Raw genomic sequence first — 18533 nt, 5'->3', positions numbered from 1 at the left:
AACGAGGTTCTTGTAAACAGAGCCGTTCCAAACTTTGGGGTGGCTGTGTCTTTTTGATTTTAATTTCCCTAAGCTATAGGACCATAAGTGGCAGTGCCCTAGGCTCTGTTGCTTTGTTTTTTAGATGTTTCAGGAAACACCATACACTTCTCCTGAGTGTCTGTTGGCAATTTACATCCCGCCCATCAGCATAACAAGGTTCCCAGTTCTCCATGGCCTGTCCTGCCTTTCTGGATTTTACACTTTTTTCAGATGGCCCTTTTGACCGGGGGGAAGTGAGACTTCATTGTAGTGCAGATTTCCTTTGCAAGCTTGCTTGGTTGGCCAAAAAGGGCGTATGCGTTTTTTCCTGAATATATTCAGGAAAAACCATATACGCCCTTTTTGGCCAAGTGCATCATTGTGGACGTTCTGCCTCTTTTCCTATGCTTTCAATGCAATTCCAGTCTACCTCCTGAAATCGGTTTCCTGCAATTCTGCCCCGCTTTCAAGTCCTCTTGGCAGCCTTACTTCAGTCTATTTTTGGACGATAGCTGTCATTTATAACTCTGCAGGTTTGTGAATTACAGTGCCCCTGAGCTCCTTTCTTCAACTCGCTTTCTTGTGACCTGGCCGCAACACCGCAGGATGGCTTCAGGCCCTAATCTGGTTCCGGCCCGGCATGCTGAGCCTTTGGTTAATTCCTCTTCCTGGTGGGAAATGAGAGTTAAATTTGCCCGTCCAGACACCTCCAGCTAGCCTCTCATTGGTTCTCGCTATTCCTGTTCATCTTCCGCAGAAATTGCAAACTGGGCCAAACAGGAGGTTAAAGGGACTGACTCTCCAAGTGGGGAGAGTGTTAGTAAAGCGTCTGGAATGTTGCACCCGAGTACCAGGGGAGGAAAACTGAGACATATTTGAACACGTCTCCCGATCACATGGTTGATTATACTCTAGGTTCCACATGCATGTTTTAGCTGAAGGAAGAATACCTTAAACCTGGGTAGTTGAAACCCGTGGAATGGGTACCATGCAATATGACTTCAAAGGGTCTTCATTTGCTCACTGAACCTCTCCAATCCTATCACTGCTGCGTTTATGCCCCTGTACACATGCTTGATTCTCTTTCGGAGACATAGCAATCCATAGGTTTTAAGATACTTACTAGTCAGGTACATTCTTAGGCGTTAAATATGGGGTGTTGAGTCCATTTCGTTGAGCAAGGAGTAGCTCTTGTCTATTCCATATTTGGCTTAAGGAACTTTATCTGTGCTCATTTCAATCTCTGGTTTTATGCAGCACCCCAACTCACCTTTACCCTTAAGGAAGAATAAGTTGGTTTTCTAAATTTGAGACCCTGTTCTGTTCTGTAATTCAGTTCCTGTGTAGCCAAGTTTACATTCCGTGTATTACTGATATCTTATGATGTTTCTTTTTCTGTGTGACTTATTTCAGTTAGAATCATCATACCTGAATCCACTCATTGTGCTGCTAAGGGCCTGATGACACAGATTTCATTGCTGAGTGATATTGCTTTGTAAGTAAATACCACAACTTCTTTATCCATTTTTCACTTTCTGTGATGTTGAACTTGTAGTGTACACGAGGTTCTTGTAAACAGAGCCGTTCCAAACTTTGGGGTGGCTGTGTCTTTTTGATTTTAATTTCCCTAAGCTATAGGACCATAAGTGGAAGTGCCCTAGGTTCTGTTGCTTTGTTTTTTAGATGTTTCAGGAAACACCATACACTTCTCCCGAGTGGTTGTTGGCAATTTACATCCCGCCCATCAGCATAACAAGGCTCCCAGTTCTCCATGGCCTGTCCTGCCTTTCTGGATTTTACACTTTTTTCAGATGGCCCTTTTGACTGGGGGGAAGTGAGACTTCATTGTAGTGCAGATTTCCTTTGCAAGCTTGCTTGGTTGGCCAAAAAGTGCGTATGCGTTTTTTCCTGAATATATTCAGGAAAAAACGCATACGCCCTTTTTGGCCAAGTGCATCATTGTGGACGTTCTGCCTCTTTTCCTATGCTTTCAATGCAATTCCAGTCTACCTCCTGAAATTGGTTTCCTGCAATTCTGCCCCACTTTCAAGTCCTCTTGGCAGCCTTACTTCAGTCTATTTTTGGACGATAGCTGTCATTTATAACTCTGCAGGTTTGTGAATTACAGTGCCCCTGAGCTCCTTTCTTCAACTCGCTTTCTTTTGAGCTGGCCGCAACACCACAGGATGGCTTCAGGCCCTAATCTGATTCTGGCATGGCACGCTGAGCCTTTGGTTAATTCCTCTTCCTGTTAGGAAATGAGAGTTAAATTTGCCCGTCCAGACACCTCCAGCTAGCCTCTCATTGGTTCTCGCTATTCCTGTTCATCTTCCGCAGAAATTGCAAAATGGGCCAAACAGGAGGTTAAAGGAACTGACTCTCCAAGTCGGGAGAGTGTTAGTAAAGTGTCTGGAATGTTGCACCTGAGTACCAGGGTACGAAAACTGAGACATATTTGAACACGTCTCCCGATCACATGGTTGATCATACTCTAGGTTCCACATGCATGTTTTAGCTGAAGGAAGAATACCTTAAACCTGGGTAGTTGAAACCCGTGGAATGGGTACCATGCAATATGACTTCAAAGGGTCTTCATTTGCTCACCGAACCTCTCCAATCCTATCACTGCTGTGTTTATGCCCCTGTACACATGCTTGATTCTCTTTCGGAGACATAGCAATCCATAGGTTTTAAGATACTTACTAGTCAGGTACATTCTTAGGTGTTTAATATGGGGTGTTGAGTCCATTTCGTTGAGCAAGAAGTAGCTCTTGTCTATTCCATATTTGGCTTAAGGAACTTTATCTGTGCTCATTTCAATCTCTGGTTTTATGCAGCACCCCAACTCACCTTTCCCCTTAAGCAAGCATAAGTTGGTTTTCTAAATTTGAGACCCTGTTCTGTTCTGTAATTCAGTTCCTGTGTAGCCAAGTTTCCATTCCGTGTATTACTGATATCTTATGATGTTTCTTTTTCTGTGTGACTTATTTCAGTTAGAATCATCATACCTGAATCCACTCATTGTGCTGCTAAGGGCCTGATGACACAGATTTCATTGTTGAGTGATATTGCTTTGTAAGTAAATACCACAACTTCTTTATCCATTTTTCACTTTCTGCGATGTTGAACTTGAACTGTAAACGAGGTTCTTGTAAACAGAGCCGTTCGAAACTTTGGGGTGGCTGTGTCTTTTTGATTTTAAATTCCCTAAGCTATAGGACCATAAGTGGAAGTGCCCTAGGCTCTGTTGCTTTGTTTTTTAGATGTTTCAGGAAACACCATACACTTCTCCCGAGTGTTTGTTGGCAATTTACATCCCGCCCTTCAGCATAACAAGGCTCCCAGTTCTCAATGGCCTGTCCTGCCTTTCTGGATTTTACACTTTTTTCAGATGGCCCTTTTGACCGGGGGGAAGTGAGACTTCATTGTAGTGCAGATTTCCTTTGCAAGCTTGCTTGGTTGGCCAAAAAGGGCGTATGCGTTTTTTCCTGAATATATTCAGGAAAAAACGCATACGCCCTTTTTGGCTAAGTGCATCATTGTGGATGTTCTGCCTCTTTTCCTATGCTTTCAATGCAATTCCAGTCTACCTCCTGAAATCGGTTTCCTGCAATTCTGCCCCGCTTTCAAGTCCTCTTGGCAGCCTTACTTCAGTCTATTTTTGGACGATAGCTGTCATTTATAACTCTGCAGGTTTGTGAATTACAGTGCCCCTGAGCTCCTTTCTTCAACTCGCTTTCTTGTGACCTGGCCGCAACACCGCAGGATGGCTTCAGGCCCTAATCTGGTTCCGGCACGGCACGCTGAGCCTTTGGTTAATTCCTCTTCCTGGTGGGAAATGAGAGTTAAATTTGCCCATCCAGACACCTCCAGCTAATCTCTCATTGGTTCTTGCTATTCCTGTTCATCTTCCACAGAAATTGCAAACTGGGCCAAACAGGAGGTTAAAGGGACTGACTCTCCAAGTGGGGAGAGTGTTAGTAAAGCGTCTGGAATGTTGCACCCGAGTACCAGGGTACGAAAACTGAGACATATATGAACACGTCTCCCGATCACATGGTTGATCATACTCTAGGTTCCACATGCATGTTTTAGCTGAAGGAAGAATACCTTAAACCTGGGTAGTTGAAACCCGTGGAATGGGTACCATGCAATATGACTTCAAAGGGTCTTCATTTGCTCACCGAACCTCTCCAATCCTATCACTGCTGCGTTTATGCCCCTGTACACATGCTTGATTCTCTTTTGGAGGCATAGCAATCCATAGGTTTTAAGATACTTACTAGTCAGGTACATTCTTAGGCGTTTAATATGGGGTTTTGAGTCCATTTCGTTGAGCAAGGAGTAGCTCTTGTCTATTCCATATTTGGCTTAAGGAACTTTATCTGTGCTCATTTCAATCTCTGGTTTTATGCAGCACCCCAACTCACCTTTCCCCTTAAGCAAGCATAAGTTGGTTTTCTAAATTTGAGACCCTGTTCTGTTTTGGAATGCAATTCCTGTGTAGCCTAGGTTACATTCCGTGTATTAGTGATATCTTATGATGTTTCTTTTTCTGTGTGACTTATTTCAGTTAGAATCATCGTACCTGAATCCACTCATTATGCTGCTACGGGCCTGATGACATAGATTTCATTGCTGAGTGATACTGCATTGTACGTAAGTACCACAAGTTCTTTATCCATTTTTCACTTTCTGCGATGTTGAACTTGTACTGTAAACGAGGTTCTTGTAAACAGAGCCGTTCCAAACTTTGGGGTGGCTGTGTCTTTTTGATTTTAATTTCCCTAAGCTATAGGACCATAAGTGGAAGTGCCCTAGGCTCTGTTGCTTTGTTTTTTAGATGTTTCAGGAAACACCATACACTTCTCCCGAGTGGTTGTTGGCAATTTACATCCCGCCCATCAGCATAACAAGGCTCCCAGTTCTCCATGGCCTGTCCTGCCTTTCTGGATTTTACACTTTTTTCAGATGGCCCTTTTGACCGGGGGGAAGTGAGACTTCATTGTAGTGCAGATTTCCTTTGCAAGCTTGCTTGGTTGGCCAAAAAGGGCGTATGCGTTTTTTCCTGAATATATTCAGGAAAAAACGCATACGCCCTTTTTGGCCAAGTGCATCATTGTGGACATTCTGCCTCTTTTCCTATGCTTTCAATGCAATTCCAGTCTACCTCCTGAAATCGGTTTCCTGCAATTCTGCCCCGCTTTCAAGTCCTCTTGGCAGCCTTACTTCAGTCTATTTTTGGACGATAGCTGTCATTTATAACTCTGCAGGTTTGTGAATTACAGTGCCCCTGAGCTCCTTTCTTCAACTCGCTTTCTTGTGACCTGGCCGCAACACCGCAGGATGGCTTCAGGCCCTAATCTGGTTCCGGCCCGGCATGCTGAGCCTTTGGTTATTTCCTCTTCCTGGTGGGAAATGAGAGTTAAATTTGCCCGTCCAGACACCTCCAGCTAGTCTCTCATTGGTTCTCGCTATTCCTGTTCATCTTCCACAGAAATTGCAAACTGGGCCAAACAGGAGGTTAAAGGGACTGACTCTCCAAGTCGGGAGAGTGTTAGTAAAGCGTCTGGAATGTTGCACCCGAGTACCAGGGGAGGAAAACTGAGACATATTTGAACACGTCTCCCGTTCACATGGTTGATCATACTCTGGGTTCCACATGCATGTTTTAGCTGAAGGAAGAATACCTTAAACCTGGAGAGTTGAGACCCGTGTAATGGGTACCATGCAATATGACTTCAAAGGGTCTTCATTTGCTCACCGAACCTCTCCAATCCTATCACTGCTGCGTTTATACCCCTGTACACATGCTTGATTCTCTTTTGGAGACATAGCAATCCATAGGTTTTAAGATACTTACTAGTCAGGTACATTCTTAGGCGTTTAATATGGGGTGTTGAGTCCATTTCGTTGAGCAAGGAGTAGCTCTTGTCTATTCCATATTTGGCTTAAGGAACTTTATCTGTACTCATTTCAATCTCTGATTTTATGCAGCACACCAACTCACCTTTCCCCTTAAGCAAGCATAAGTTGGTTTTCGAAATTTGAGACCCTGTTCTGTTTTGGAATGCAGTTCCTGTGTAACCAAGTTTACATTCCGTGTATTAGTGATATCTTATGATGTTTCTTTTTCTGTGTGACTTATTTCAGTTAGAATCATCGTACCTGAATCCACTCATTATGCTGCTACGGGCCTGATGACATAGATTTCATTGCTGAGTGATACTGCATTGTACGTAAGTACCACAAGTTCTTTATCCATTTTTCACTTTCTGCGATGTTGAACTTGTACTGTAAACGAGGTTCTTGTAAACAGAGGCGTTCCAAACTTTGGGGTGGCTGTGTCTTTTTGATTTTAATTTCCCTAAGCTATTGGACCATAAGTGGAAGTGCCCTAGGCTCTGTTGCTTTGTTTTTTAGATGTTTCAGGAAACACCATACACTTCTCCCGAGTGGTTGTTGGCAATTTCCATCCCGCCCATCAGCATAACAAGGCTCCCAGTTCTCCATGGCCTGTCCTGCCTTTCTGGATTTTACACTTTTTTCAGATGACCCTTTTGACCGGGGGGGAAGTGAGACTTCATTGTAGTGCAGATTTCCTTTGCAAGCTTGCTTGGTTGGCCAAAAAGGGCGTATGCGTTTTTTCCTGAATATATTCAGGAAAAAACGCATACGCCCTTTTTGGCCAAGTGCATCATTGTGGACGTTCTGCCTCTTTTCCTATGCTTTCAATGCAATTCCAGTCTACCTCCTGAAATCGGTTTCCTGCAATTCTGCCCCGCTTTCAAGTCCTCTTGGCAGCCTTACTTCAGTCTATTTTTGGACGATAGCTGTCATTTATAACTCTGCAGGTTTGTGAATTACAGTGCCCCTGAGCTCCTGTCTTCAACTCGCTTTCTTGTGACCTGGCCGCAACACCGCAGGATGGCTTCAGGCCCTAATCTGGTTCCGGCACGGAATGCTGAGCCTTTGGTTATTTCCTCTTCCTGGTGGGAAATGAGAGTTAAATTTGCCCGTCCAGACACCTCCAGCTAGTCTCTCATTGGTTCTCAATATTCCTGTTCATCTTCCACAGAAATTGCAAACTGGGCCAAACAGGAGGTTAAAGGGACTGACTCTCCATGTGGGGAGAGTGTTAGTAAAGCGTCTGGAATGTTGCACCCGAGTATCAGGGTACGAAAACTGAGACATATTTGAACACGTCTCCCGATCACATGGTTGATCATACTCTAGGTTCCACATGCATGTTTTAGATGAAGGAAGAATACCTTAAACCTGGGTAGTTGAAACCCGTGGAATGGGTACCATGCAATATGACTTCAAAGGGTCTTCATTTGCTCACCGAACCTCTCCAATCCTATCACTGCTGCGTTTATGCCCCTGTACACATGCTTGATTCTCTTTCGGAGACATAGCAATCCATAGGTTTTAAGATACTTACTAGTCAGGTACATTCTTAGGCGTTTAATATGCGGTGTTGAGTCCATTTCGTTGAGCAAGGAGTAGCTCTTGTCTATTCCATATTTGGCTTAAGGAACTTTATCTGTGCTCATTTCAATCTCTGGTTTTATGCAGCACCCCAACTCACCTTTCCCCTTAAGCAAGCATAAGTTGGTTTTCTAAATTTGAGACCCTGTTCTGTTCTGTAATTCAGTTCCTGTGTAGCCAAGTTTCCATTCCGTGTATTAGTGATATCTTATGATGTTTCTTTTTCTGTGTGACTTATTTCAGTTAGAATCATCATACCTGAATCCACTCATTGTGCTGCTAAGGGCCTGATGACACAGATTTCATTGCTGAGTGATACTGCATTGTACGTAAGTACCACAAGTTCTTTATCCATTTTTCACTTTCTGCGATGTTGAACTTGTACTGTAAACGAGGTTCTTGTAAACGGAGGCGTGCCAAACTTTGGGGTGGATGTGTCTTTTTGATTTTAATTTCCCTATGCTATAGGACCATAAGTGGAAGTGCCCTAGGCTCTGTTGCTTTGTTTTTTAGATGTTTCAGGAAACACCATACACTTCTCCCGAGTGGTTGTTGGCAATTTACATCCCGCCCATCAGCATAACAAGGCTCCCAGTTCTCCATGGCCTGTCCTGCCTTTCTGGATTTTACACTTTTTTCAGATGGCCCTTTTGACCAGGGGGAAGTGAGACTTCATTGTAGTGCAGATTTCCTTTGCAAGCTTGCTTGGTTGGCCAAAAAGTGCGTATGCGTTTTTTCCTGAATATATTCAGGAAAAAACGCATATGCCCTTTTTGGCCAAGTGCATCATTGTGGACGTTCTGCCTCTTTTCCTATGCTTTCAATGCAATTCCAGTCTACCTCCTGAAATCGGTTTCCTGCAATTCTGCCCCGCTTTCAAGTCCTCTTGGCAGCCTTATTTCAGTCTATTTTTGGACGATAGCTGTCATTTATAACTCTGCAGGTTTGTGAATTACAGTGCCCCTGAGCTCGTTTCTTCAACTCGCTTTCTTGTGACCTGCCGCAACACCGCAGGATGGCTTCAGGCGCTAATCAGGTTCCGGCACGGCACGCTGAGCCTTTGCTTATCTCCTCTTCCTGGTGGGAAATGAGAGTTAAATTTGCCCGTCAAGACACCTCCAGCTAGCCTCTCATTGGTTCTCGCTATTCCTGTTCATCTTCCGCAGAAATTGCAAACTGTGCCAAACAGGAGGTTAAAGGCGCTGACTCTCCAAGTGGGGAGAGTGTTAGTAAAGCGTCTGGAATGTTGCACCCGAGTACCAGGGGAGGAAAACTGAGACATATTTGAACACGTCTCCCGATCACATGGTTGATCATACTCTAGGTTCCACATGCATGTTTTAGCTGAAGGAAGAATACCGAAAACCTGGGTAGTTGAAACCCGTGTAATGGGTACCATGCAATATGATTTCAAAGGGTCTTCATTTGCTCACCGAACCTCTCCAATCCTATCACTGCTGCGTTTATGCCCCTGTACACATGCTTGATTCTCTTTCGGAGACATAGCAATCCATAGGTTTTAAGATACTTACTAGTCAGGTACATTCTTAGGCATTTAATTTGCGGTGTTGAGTCCATTTCGTTGAGCAAGGAGTAGCTCTTGTCTATTCCATATTTGGCTTAAGGAACTTTATCTGTGCTCATTTCAATCTCTGGTTTTATGCAGCACCCCAACTCACCTTTACCCTTAAGCAAGCATAAGTTGGTTTTCTAAATTTGAGACCCTGTTCTGTTCTGTAATTCAGTTCCTGTGTAGCCAAGTTTCCATTCCGTGTATTACTGATATCTTATGATGTTTCTTTTTCTGTGTGACTTATTTCAGTTAGAATCATCATACCTGAATCCACTCATTGTGCTGCTAAGGGCCTGATGACACAGATTTCATTGCTGAGTGATACTGCATTGTACGTAAGTACCACAAGTTCTTTATCCATTTTTCACTTTCTGCGATGTTGAACTTGTACTGTAAACGAGGTTCTTGTAAACGGAGGCGTGCCAAACTTTGGGGTGGATGTGTCTTTTTGATTTTAATTTCCCTATGCTATAGGACCATAAGTGGAAGTGCCCTAGGCTCTGTTGCTTTGTCTTTTAGATGTTTCAGGAAACACCATACACTTCTCCCGAGTGGTTGTTGGCAATTTACATCCCGCCCATCAGCATAACAATGCTCCCAGTTCTCCATGGCCTGTCCTGCCTTTCTGGATTTTACACTTTTTTCAGATGGCCCTTTTGACCGGGGGGAAGTGAGACTTCATTGTAGTGCAGATTTCCTTTGCAAGCTTGCTTGGTTGGCCAAAAAGTGCGTATGCGTTTTTTCCTGAATATATTCAGGAAAAAACGCATATGCCCTTTTTGGCCAAGTGCATCATTGTGGACGTTCTGCCTCTTTTCCTATGCTTTCAATGCAATTCCAGTCTACCTCCTGAAATCGGTTTCCTGCAATTCTGCCCCGCTTTCAAGTCCTCTTGGCAGCCTTATTTCAGTCTATTTTTGGACGATAGCTGTCATTTATAACTCTGCAGGTTTGTGAATTACAGTGCCCCTGAGCTCGTTTCTTCAACTCGCTTTCTTGTGACCTGCCGCAACACCGCAGGATGGCTTCAGGCGCTAATCAGGTTCCGGCACGGCACGCTGAGCCTTTGCTTATCTCCTCTTCCTGGTGGGAAATGAGAGTTAAATTTGCCCGTCAAGACACCTCCAGCTAGCCTCTCATTGGTTCTCGCTATTCCTGTTCATCTTCCGCAGAAATTGCAAACTGTGCCAAACAGGAGGTTAAAGGCGCTGACTCTCCAAGTGGGGAGAGTGTTAGTAAAGCGTCTGGAATGTTGCACCCGAGTACCAGGGGAGGAAAACTGAGACATATTTGAACACGTCTCCCGATCACATGGTTGATCATACTCTAGGTTCCACATGCATGTTTTAGCTGAAGGAAGAATACCGAAAATCTGGGTAGTTGAAACCCGTGTAATGGGTACCATGCAATATGATTTCAAAGGGTCTTCATTTGCTCACCGAACCTCTCCAATCCTATCACTGCTGCGTTTATGCCCCTGTACACATGCTTGATTCTCTTTCGGAGACATAGCAATCCATAGGTTTTAAGATACTTACTAGTCAGGTACATTCTTAGGCATTTAATATGCGGTGTTGAGTCCATTTCGTTGAGCAAGGAGTAGCTCTTGTCTATTCCATATTTGGCTTAAGGAACTTTATCTGTGCTCATTTCAATCTCTGGTTTTATGCAGCACCCCAACTCACCTTTACCCTTAAGCAAGCATAAGTTGGTTTTCTAAATTTGAGACCCTGTTCTGTTCTGTACTTCAGTTCCTGTGTAGCCAAGTTTCCATTCCGTGTATTACTGATATCTTATGATGTTTCTTTTTCTGTGTGACTTATTTCAGTTAGAATCATCATACCTGAATCCACTCATTGTGCTGCTAAGGGCCTGATGACATAGATTTCACTGCTGAGTGATATTGCTTTGTAAGTGAATACCACAACTTCTTTATCCATTTTTCACTTTCTGCGATGTTGAACTCGTACTGTAAACGAGGTTCTTGTAAACAGAGCCGTTCCAAACATTGGGATGGCTGTGTCTTTTTGATTTTAATTTCCCTAAGCTATAGGACCATAAGTGGAAGTGCCCTAGGCTCTGTGCTTTGTTTTTTAGATGTTTCAGGAAACACCATACACTTCTCCCGAGTGGTTGTTGGCAATTTACATCCCGCCCGTCAGCATAACAAGGCTCCCAGTTCTCCATGGCCTGTCCTGCCTTTCTGGATTTTACACTTTTTTCAGATGGCCCTTTTGACCGGGGGGAAGTGAGACTTCATTGTAGTGCAGATTTCCTTTGCAAGCTTGCTTGGTTGGCCAAAAAGGGCGTATGCATTTTTTCCTGAATATATTCAGGAAAAAACGCATACGCCCTTTTTGGCCAAGTGCATCATTGTGGACATTCTGCCTCTTTTCCTATGCTTTCAATGCAATTCCAGTCTACCTCCTGAAATCGGTTTCCTGCAATTCTGCCCCGCTTTCAAGTCCTCTTGGCAGCCTTACTTCAGTCTATTTTTGGACGATAGCTGTCATTTATAACTCTGCAGGTTTGTGAATTTCAGTGCCCCTGAGCTCGTTTCTTCAACTCGCTTTCTTGTGACCTGGCCGCAACACCGCAGGATGGCTTCAGGCCCTAATCTTGTTCCGGCACGGCACGCTGAGCCTTTGGTTATTTCCTCTTCCTGGTGGGAAATGAGAGTTAAATTTGCCCGTCCAGACACCTCCAGGTAGTCTCTCATTGGTTTTAGCTATTCCTGTTCATCTTCCGCAGAAATTGCAAACTGGGCCAAACAGGAGGTTAAAGGCGCTGACTCTCCAAGTGGGGAGAGTGTTAGTAAAGCGTCTGGAATGTTGCACCCGAGTACCAGGGGAGGAAAACTGAGACATATTTGAACACGTCTCCCGTTCACATGGTTGATCATACTTGGGTTCCACATGCATGTTTTAGCTGAAGGAAGAATACCTTAAACCTGGGTAGTTGAAACCTGTGGAATGGGTACCATGCAATATGACTTCAAAAGGTCTTCATTTGCTCACCGAACCTCTCCAATCCTATCACAGCTGCGTTTATGCCCCTGTACACATGCTTGATTCTCTTTCGGAGACATAGCAATCCATAGGTTTTAAGATACTTACTAGTCAGGTACATTCTTAGGCGTTTAATATGCGGTGTTGAGTCCATTTCGTTGAGCAAGGAGTAGCTCTTGTCTATTCCATATTTGGCTTAAGTAACTTTATCTGTGCTCATTTCAATCTCTGGTTTTATGCAGCACCCCAACTCACCTTTACCCTTAAGCAAGCATAAGTTGGTTTTCTAAATTTGAGACCCTGTTCTGTTCTGTAATTCAGTTCCTGTGTAGCCAAGTTTCCATTCCATGTATTACTGATATCTTATGATGTTTCTTTTTCTGTGTGACTTATTTCAGTTAGAATCATCGTACCTGAATCCACTCATTGTGCTGCTAAGGGCCTGATGACACAGATTTCATTGCTGAGTGATATTGCTTTGTAAGTAAATACCACAACTTTTTAATCCATTTTTCACTTTTTGCGATGTTGAACTTGTACTGTAAACGAGGTTCTTGTAAACAGAGCCGTTCGAAACTTTGGGGTGGCTGTGTCTTTTTGATTTTAAATTCCCTAAGCTATAGGACCATAAGTGGAAGTGACCTAGGCTCTGTTGCTTTGTTTTTTAGATGTTTCAGGAAACACCATACACTTCTCCCGAGTGGTTGTTGGCAATTTCCATCCCGCCCATCAGCATAACAAGGCTCCCAGTTCTCCATGGCCTGTCCTGCCTTTCTGGATTTTACACTTTTTCAGATGGCCCTTTTGACCGGGGGGAAGTGAGACTTCATTGTAGTGCAGATTTCCTTTGCAAGCTTGCTTGGTTGGCCAAAAAGGGCGTATGCGTTTTTTCCTGAATATATTCAGGAAAAAACGCATACGCCCTTTTTGGCCAAGTGCATCATTGTGGACGTTCTGCCTCTTTTCCTATGCTTTCAATGCAATTCCAGTCTACCTCCTGAAATCGGTTTCCTGCAATTCTGCCCTGCTTTCAAGTCCTCTTGGCAGCCTTACTTCAGTCTATTTTTGGACGATAGCTGTCATTTATAACTCTGCAGGTTTGTGAATTACAGTGTCCCTGAGCTCCTTTCTTCAACTCGCTTTCTTGTGAGCTGGCCGCAACACCGCAGGATGGCTTCAGGCCCTAATCTGGTTCCGGCACGGCACACTGAGCCTTTGGTTATTTCCTCTTCCTGGTGGGAAATGAGAGTTAAATTTGCCCGTCCAGACACCTCCAGCTAGCCTCTCATTGGTTCTCGCTATTCCTGTTCATCTTCCGCAGAAATTGCAAACTGGGCCAAACAGGAGGTTAAAGGCGCTGACTCTCCAAGTGGGGAGAGTGTTAGTAAAGCGTCTGGAATGTTGCACCCGAGTACCAGGGGAGGAAAACTGAGACATATTTGAACACGTCTGCCGTTCACATGGTTGATCATACTTGGGTTCCACATGCATGTTTTAGCTGAAGGAAGAATACCTAAAACCTGGGTAGTTGAAACCCGTGGAATGGGTACCATGCAATATGACTTCAAAGGCTCTTCATTTGCTCACCGAACCTCTCCAATCCTATCACTGCTGCGTTTATGCCCCTGTACACATGCTTGATTCTCTTTCGGAGACATAGCAATCCATAGGTTTTAAGATACTTACTAGTCAGGTACATTCTTAGGCGTTTAATATGCGGTGTTGAGTCCATTTCGTTGAGCAAGGAGTAGCTCTTGTCTATTCCATATTTGGCTTAAGGAACTTTATCTGTGCTCATTTCAATCTCTGGTTTTATGCAGCACCCCAACTCACCTTTCCCCTTAAGCAAGCATAAGTTGGTTTTCTAAATTTGAGACCCTGTTCTGTTCTGTAATTCAGTTCCTGTGTAGCCAAGTTTACATTCCGTGTATTACTGATATCTTATGATGTTTCTTTTTCTGTGTGACTTATTTCAGTTAGAATCATCATACCTGAATCCACTCATTGTGCTGCTAAGGGCCTGATGACACAGATTTCATTGCTGAGTGATATTGCTTTGTAAGTAAATACCACAACTTCTTTATCCATTTTTCACTTTCTGCGATGTTGAACTTGTACTGTAAACGAGGTTCTTGTAAACAGAGCCGTTCCAAAGTTTGGGGTGGCTGTGTCTTTTTGATTTTAATTTCCCTAAGCTATAGGACCATAAGTGGAAGTGCCCTAGGTTCTGTTGCTTTGTTTTTTAGATGTTTCAGGAAACACCATACACTTCTACCCAGTGGTTGTTGGCAATTTACATCCCGCCCATCAGCATAACAAGGCTCCCAGTTCTCCATGGCCTGTCCTGACTTTCTGGATTTTACACTTTTTTCAGATGGCCCTTTTGACCAGGGGGAAATGAGACTTCATTGTAGTGCAGATTTCCTTTGCAAGCTTGCTTTGTTGTCCAAAAAGGGCGTATGCGTTTTTTCCTGAATATATTCAGGAAAAAACGCATACGCCCTTTTTGGACAAGTGCATCATTGTGGACCTTAGGCCTCTTTTCCTATGCTTTCAATGCAATTCCAGTCTACCTCCTGAAATCAGTTTCCTGCAATTGTGCCCTGCTTTCAAGTCCTCTTGGCAGCCTTACTTCAGTCTATTTTTGGACGATAGTTGTCATTTATAACTCTGCAGGTTTGTGAATTACAGTGCCCCTGAGCTCCTTTCTTCAACTCGCTTTCTTGTGAGCTGGCCGCAACACCGCAGGATGGCTTCAGGCCCTAATCTGGTTCCGGCACGGCACCCTGAGCCTTTGGTTAATTCCTCTTCCTGGTGGGAAATGAGAGTTAAATTTGCCCGTCCAGACACCTCCAGCTAGTCTCTCATTGGTTCTCGCTATTCCTGTTCATCTTCCGCAGTAATTGCAAACTGGGCCAAACAGGAGGTTAAAGGGACTGGCTCTCCAAGTCGGGAGAGTGTTAGTAAAGCGTCTGGAATATTGCACCCGAGTACCAGGGTACGAAAACTGAGACATATTTGAACACGTCTCCCGATCACATGGTTGATCATATTCTAGGTTCCACATGCATGTTTTAGCTGAAGGAAGAATACCTTAAACCTGGGTAGTTGAAACCCGTGTAATGGGTACCATGCAATATGACTTCAAAGGGTCTTCATTTGCTCACCGAACCTCTCCAATCCTATCACTGCTGCGTTTATGCCCCTGTACACACGCTTGATTCTCTTTTGGAGACATAGCAATCCATAGGTTTTAAGATACTTACTAGTCAGGTACATTCTTAGGCGTTTAATATGGGGTGTTGAGTCCATTTCGTTGAGCAAGGAGTAGCTCTTGTCTATTCCATATTTGGCTTAAGGAACTTTATCTGTGCTCATTTCAATCTCTGGTTTTATGCAGCACCCCAACTCACCTTTCCCCTTAAGCAAGCATAAGTTGGTTTTCTAAATTTGAGACCCTGTTCTGTTTTGGAATGCAGTTCCTGTGTAGCCAAGTTTACATTCCGTGTATTAGTGATATCTTATGATGTTTCTTTTTCTGTGTGACTTATTTCAGTTAGAATCATCGTACCTGAATCCACTCATTATGCTGCTATGGGCCTGATGACATAGATTTCATTGCTGAGTGATACTGCATTGTACGTAAGTACCACAAGTTCTTTATCCATTTTTCACTTTCTGTGATATTGAACTTGTACGGTATACGAGGTTCTTGTAAACGGAGGCGTCCCAAACTTTGGGGTGGCTGTGTCTTTTTGATTTTAATTTCCCTAAGCTATAGGACCATAAGTGGAAGTGCCCTAGGCTCTGTTGCTTTGTTTTTTAGATGTTTCAGGAAACACCATACACTTCTCCCAAGTGTCTGTTGGCAATTTCCATCCCGCCCATCAGCATAACAAAGCTCCCAGTTCTCAATGGCCTGTTGCCTATCTGGATTTTACACTTTTTTCAGATGGCCCTTTTGAACGGGGGGAAGTGAGACTTCATTGTAGTGCAGATTTCCTTTGCAAGCTTGCTTGGTTGGCCAAAAAGGGCGTATGCGTTTTTTCCTGAATATATTCAGGAAAAAACGCATACGCCCTTTTTCGCCAAGTGCATCATTGTGGACGTTCTGCCTCTTTTCCTATGCTTTCAATGCAATTCCAGTCTACCTCCTGAAATCGGTTTCCTGCAATTCTGCCCCGCTTTCAAGTCCTCTTGGCAGCCTTACTTCAGTCTATTTTTGGACGATAGCTGTCATTTATAACTCTGCAGGTTTGTGAATTACAGTGCCCCTGAGCTCCTTTCTTCAACTCGCTTTCTTGTGACCTGGCCACAACACCGCAGGATGGCTTCAGGCCCTAATCTGGATCCGCCCCGGCATGCTGAGCCTTTGGTTAATTCCTCTTCCTGGTGGGAAATGAGAGATAAATTTGCCCGTCCAGACACCTCCAGCTAGCCTCTCATTGGTTCTCGCTATTCCTGTTCATCTTCCGCAGAAATTGCAAACTGGGCCAAACAGGAGGTTAAAGGGACTGACTCTCCAAGTGGGGAGAGTGTTAGTAAAGCGTCTGGAATGTTGCACCCGAGTACCAGGGGAGGAAAACTGAGACATATTTGAACACGTCTCCCATTCACATGGTTGATCATACTCTAGGTTCCACATGCATGTTTTAGCTGAAGGAAGAATACCTTAAACCTGGAGAGTTGAGACCCGTGGAATGGGTACCATGCAATATGACTTCAAAGGGTCTTCATATGCTCACCGAACCTCTCCAATCCTATCACTGCTGCGTTTATGCCCCTGTACACATGCTTGATTCTCTTTCGGAGACATACCAATCCATAGGTTTTAAGATACTTACTAGTCAGGTACATTCTTAGGCGTTTAATATGGGGTGTTGAGTCCATTTCGTTGAGCAAGGAGTAGCTCTTGTCTATTCCATATTTGGCTTAAGGAACTTTATCTGTGCTCATTTCAATCTCTGGTTTTATGCAGCACCCCAACTCACCTTTCCCCTTAAGCAAGCATAAGTTCGTTTTCTAAATTTGAGACCCTGTTCTATTCTGTAATTCAGTTCCTGTGTAGCCAAGTTTCCATTCCGTGTATTACTGATATCTTATGATGTTTCTTTTTCTGTGTGACTTATTTCAGTTAGAATCATCATACCTGAATCCACTCATTGTGCTGCTAAGGGCCTGATGACATAGATTTCATTGCTGAGTGATATTGCTTTGTAAGTAAATACCACAACTTCTTTATCCATTTTTCACTTTCTGCGATGTTGAACTTGTACTGTAAACGAGGTTCTTGTAAACAGAGGCATCCCAAACTTTGGGGTGGCTGTGTCTTTTTGATTTTAATTTCCCTAAGCTATAGGACCATAAGTGGCAGTGCCCTAGGCTCTGTTGCTTTGTTTTTTAGATGTTTCAGGAAACACCATACACTTCTCCCGAGTGTTTGTTGGCAATTTACATTCCGCCCTTCAGCATAACAAGGCTCCCAGTTCTCCATGGCCTGTCCTGCCTTTCTGGATTTTACACTTTTTTCAGATGGCCCTTTTGACCGGGGGGAAGTGAGACTTCATTGTAGTGCAGATTTCCTTTGCAAGCTTGCTTGGTTGGCCAAAAAGGGCGTATGCGTTTTTTCCTGAATATATTCAGGAAAAAACGCATACGCCCTTTTTGGCCAAGTGCATCATTGTGGACCTTAGGCCTCTTTTCCTATGCTTTCAATGCAATTCCAGTCTACCTCTTGAAATCGGTTTCCTGCAATTGTGCCCTGCTTTCAAGTCCTCTTGGCAGCCTTACGTCAGTCTATTTTTGGACGATAGCTGTCATTTATAACTCTGCAGGTTTGTGAATTACAGTGCCCCTGAGCTCCTTTCTTCAACTCGCTTTCTTGTGAGCTGGCCGCAACACCGCAGGATGGCTTCAGGCCCTAATCTGGTTCCGGCAAGGCACGCTGAGCCTTTGGTTATTTCCTCTTCCTGGTGGGAAATGAGAGTTAAATTTGCCTGTCCAGACACCTCCAGCTAGTCTCTCATTGGTTCTCGCTATTCCTGTTCATCTTCCGCAGAAATTGCAAACTGGGCCAAACAGGAGGTTAAAGGGACTGACTCTCCAAGTCGGGAGAGTGTTAGTAAAGCGTCTGGAATATTGCACCCGAGTACCAGGGTACGAAAACTGAGACATATTTGAACACGTCTCCCGATCACATGGTTGATCATACTCTAGGTTCCACATGCATGTTTTAGCTGAAGGAAGAATACCTTAAACCTGGGTAGTTGAAACCCGTGTAATGGGTACCCTGCAATATGACTTCAAAGGGTCTTCATTTGCTCACTGAACATCTCCAATCCTATCACTGCTGCGTTTATGCCCCTGTACACATGCTTGACTCTCTTTCGGAGACATAGCAATCCATAGGTTTTAAGATACTTACTAGTCAGGTACATTCT

The 18533-nt window shown here is 43.9% G+C and overlaps 1 long non-coding RNA gene across 1 annotated transcript in view; it reads left to right on the top strand.

Annotated features, from left to right (window-relative positions):
- The first annotated feature begins 9354 nt into the window (after positions 1–9354).
- LOC307181174 overlaps positions 9355–18533 on the top strand; it is a 255444-nt gene continuing 246265 nt past the window's right edge. Inside the window, exon 1 of the long non-coding RNA XR_013826066.1 lies at positions 9355–9420. This is a non-coding gene — a long non-coding RNA (uncharacterized lncRNA). The remainder of the gene's footprint in view (positions 9421–18533) is intronic.

This window comes from Stenella coeruleoalba (genome assembly GCF_951394435.1).
Source record: "Stenella coeruleoalba genome assembly, contig: scaffold_151, whole genome shotgun sequence".
NCBI classification, from domain to species: Eukaryota; Metazoa; Chordata; class Mammalia; order Artiodactyla; family Delphinidae; genus Stenella; species Stenella coeruleoalba.
This window is presented reverse-complemented; position numbering and strand designations above follow the sequence as displayed.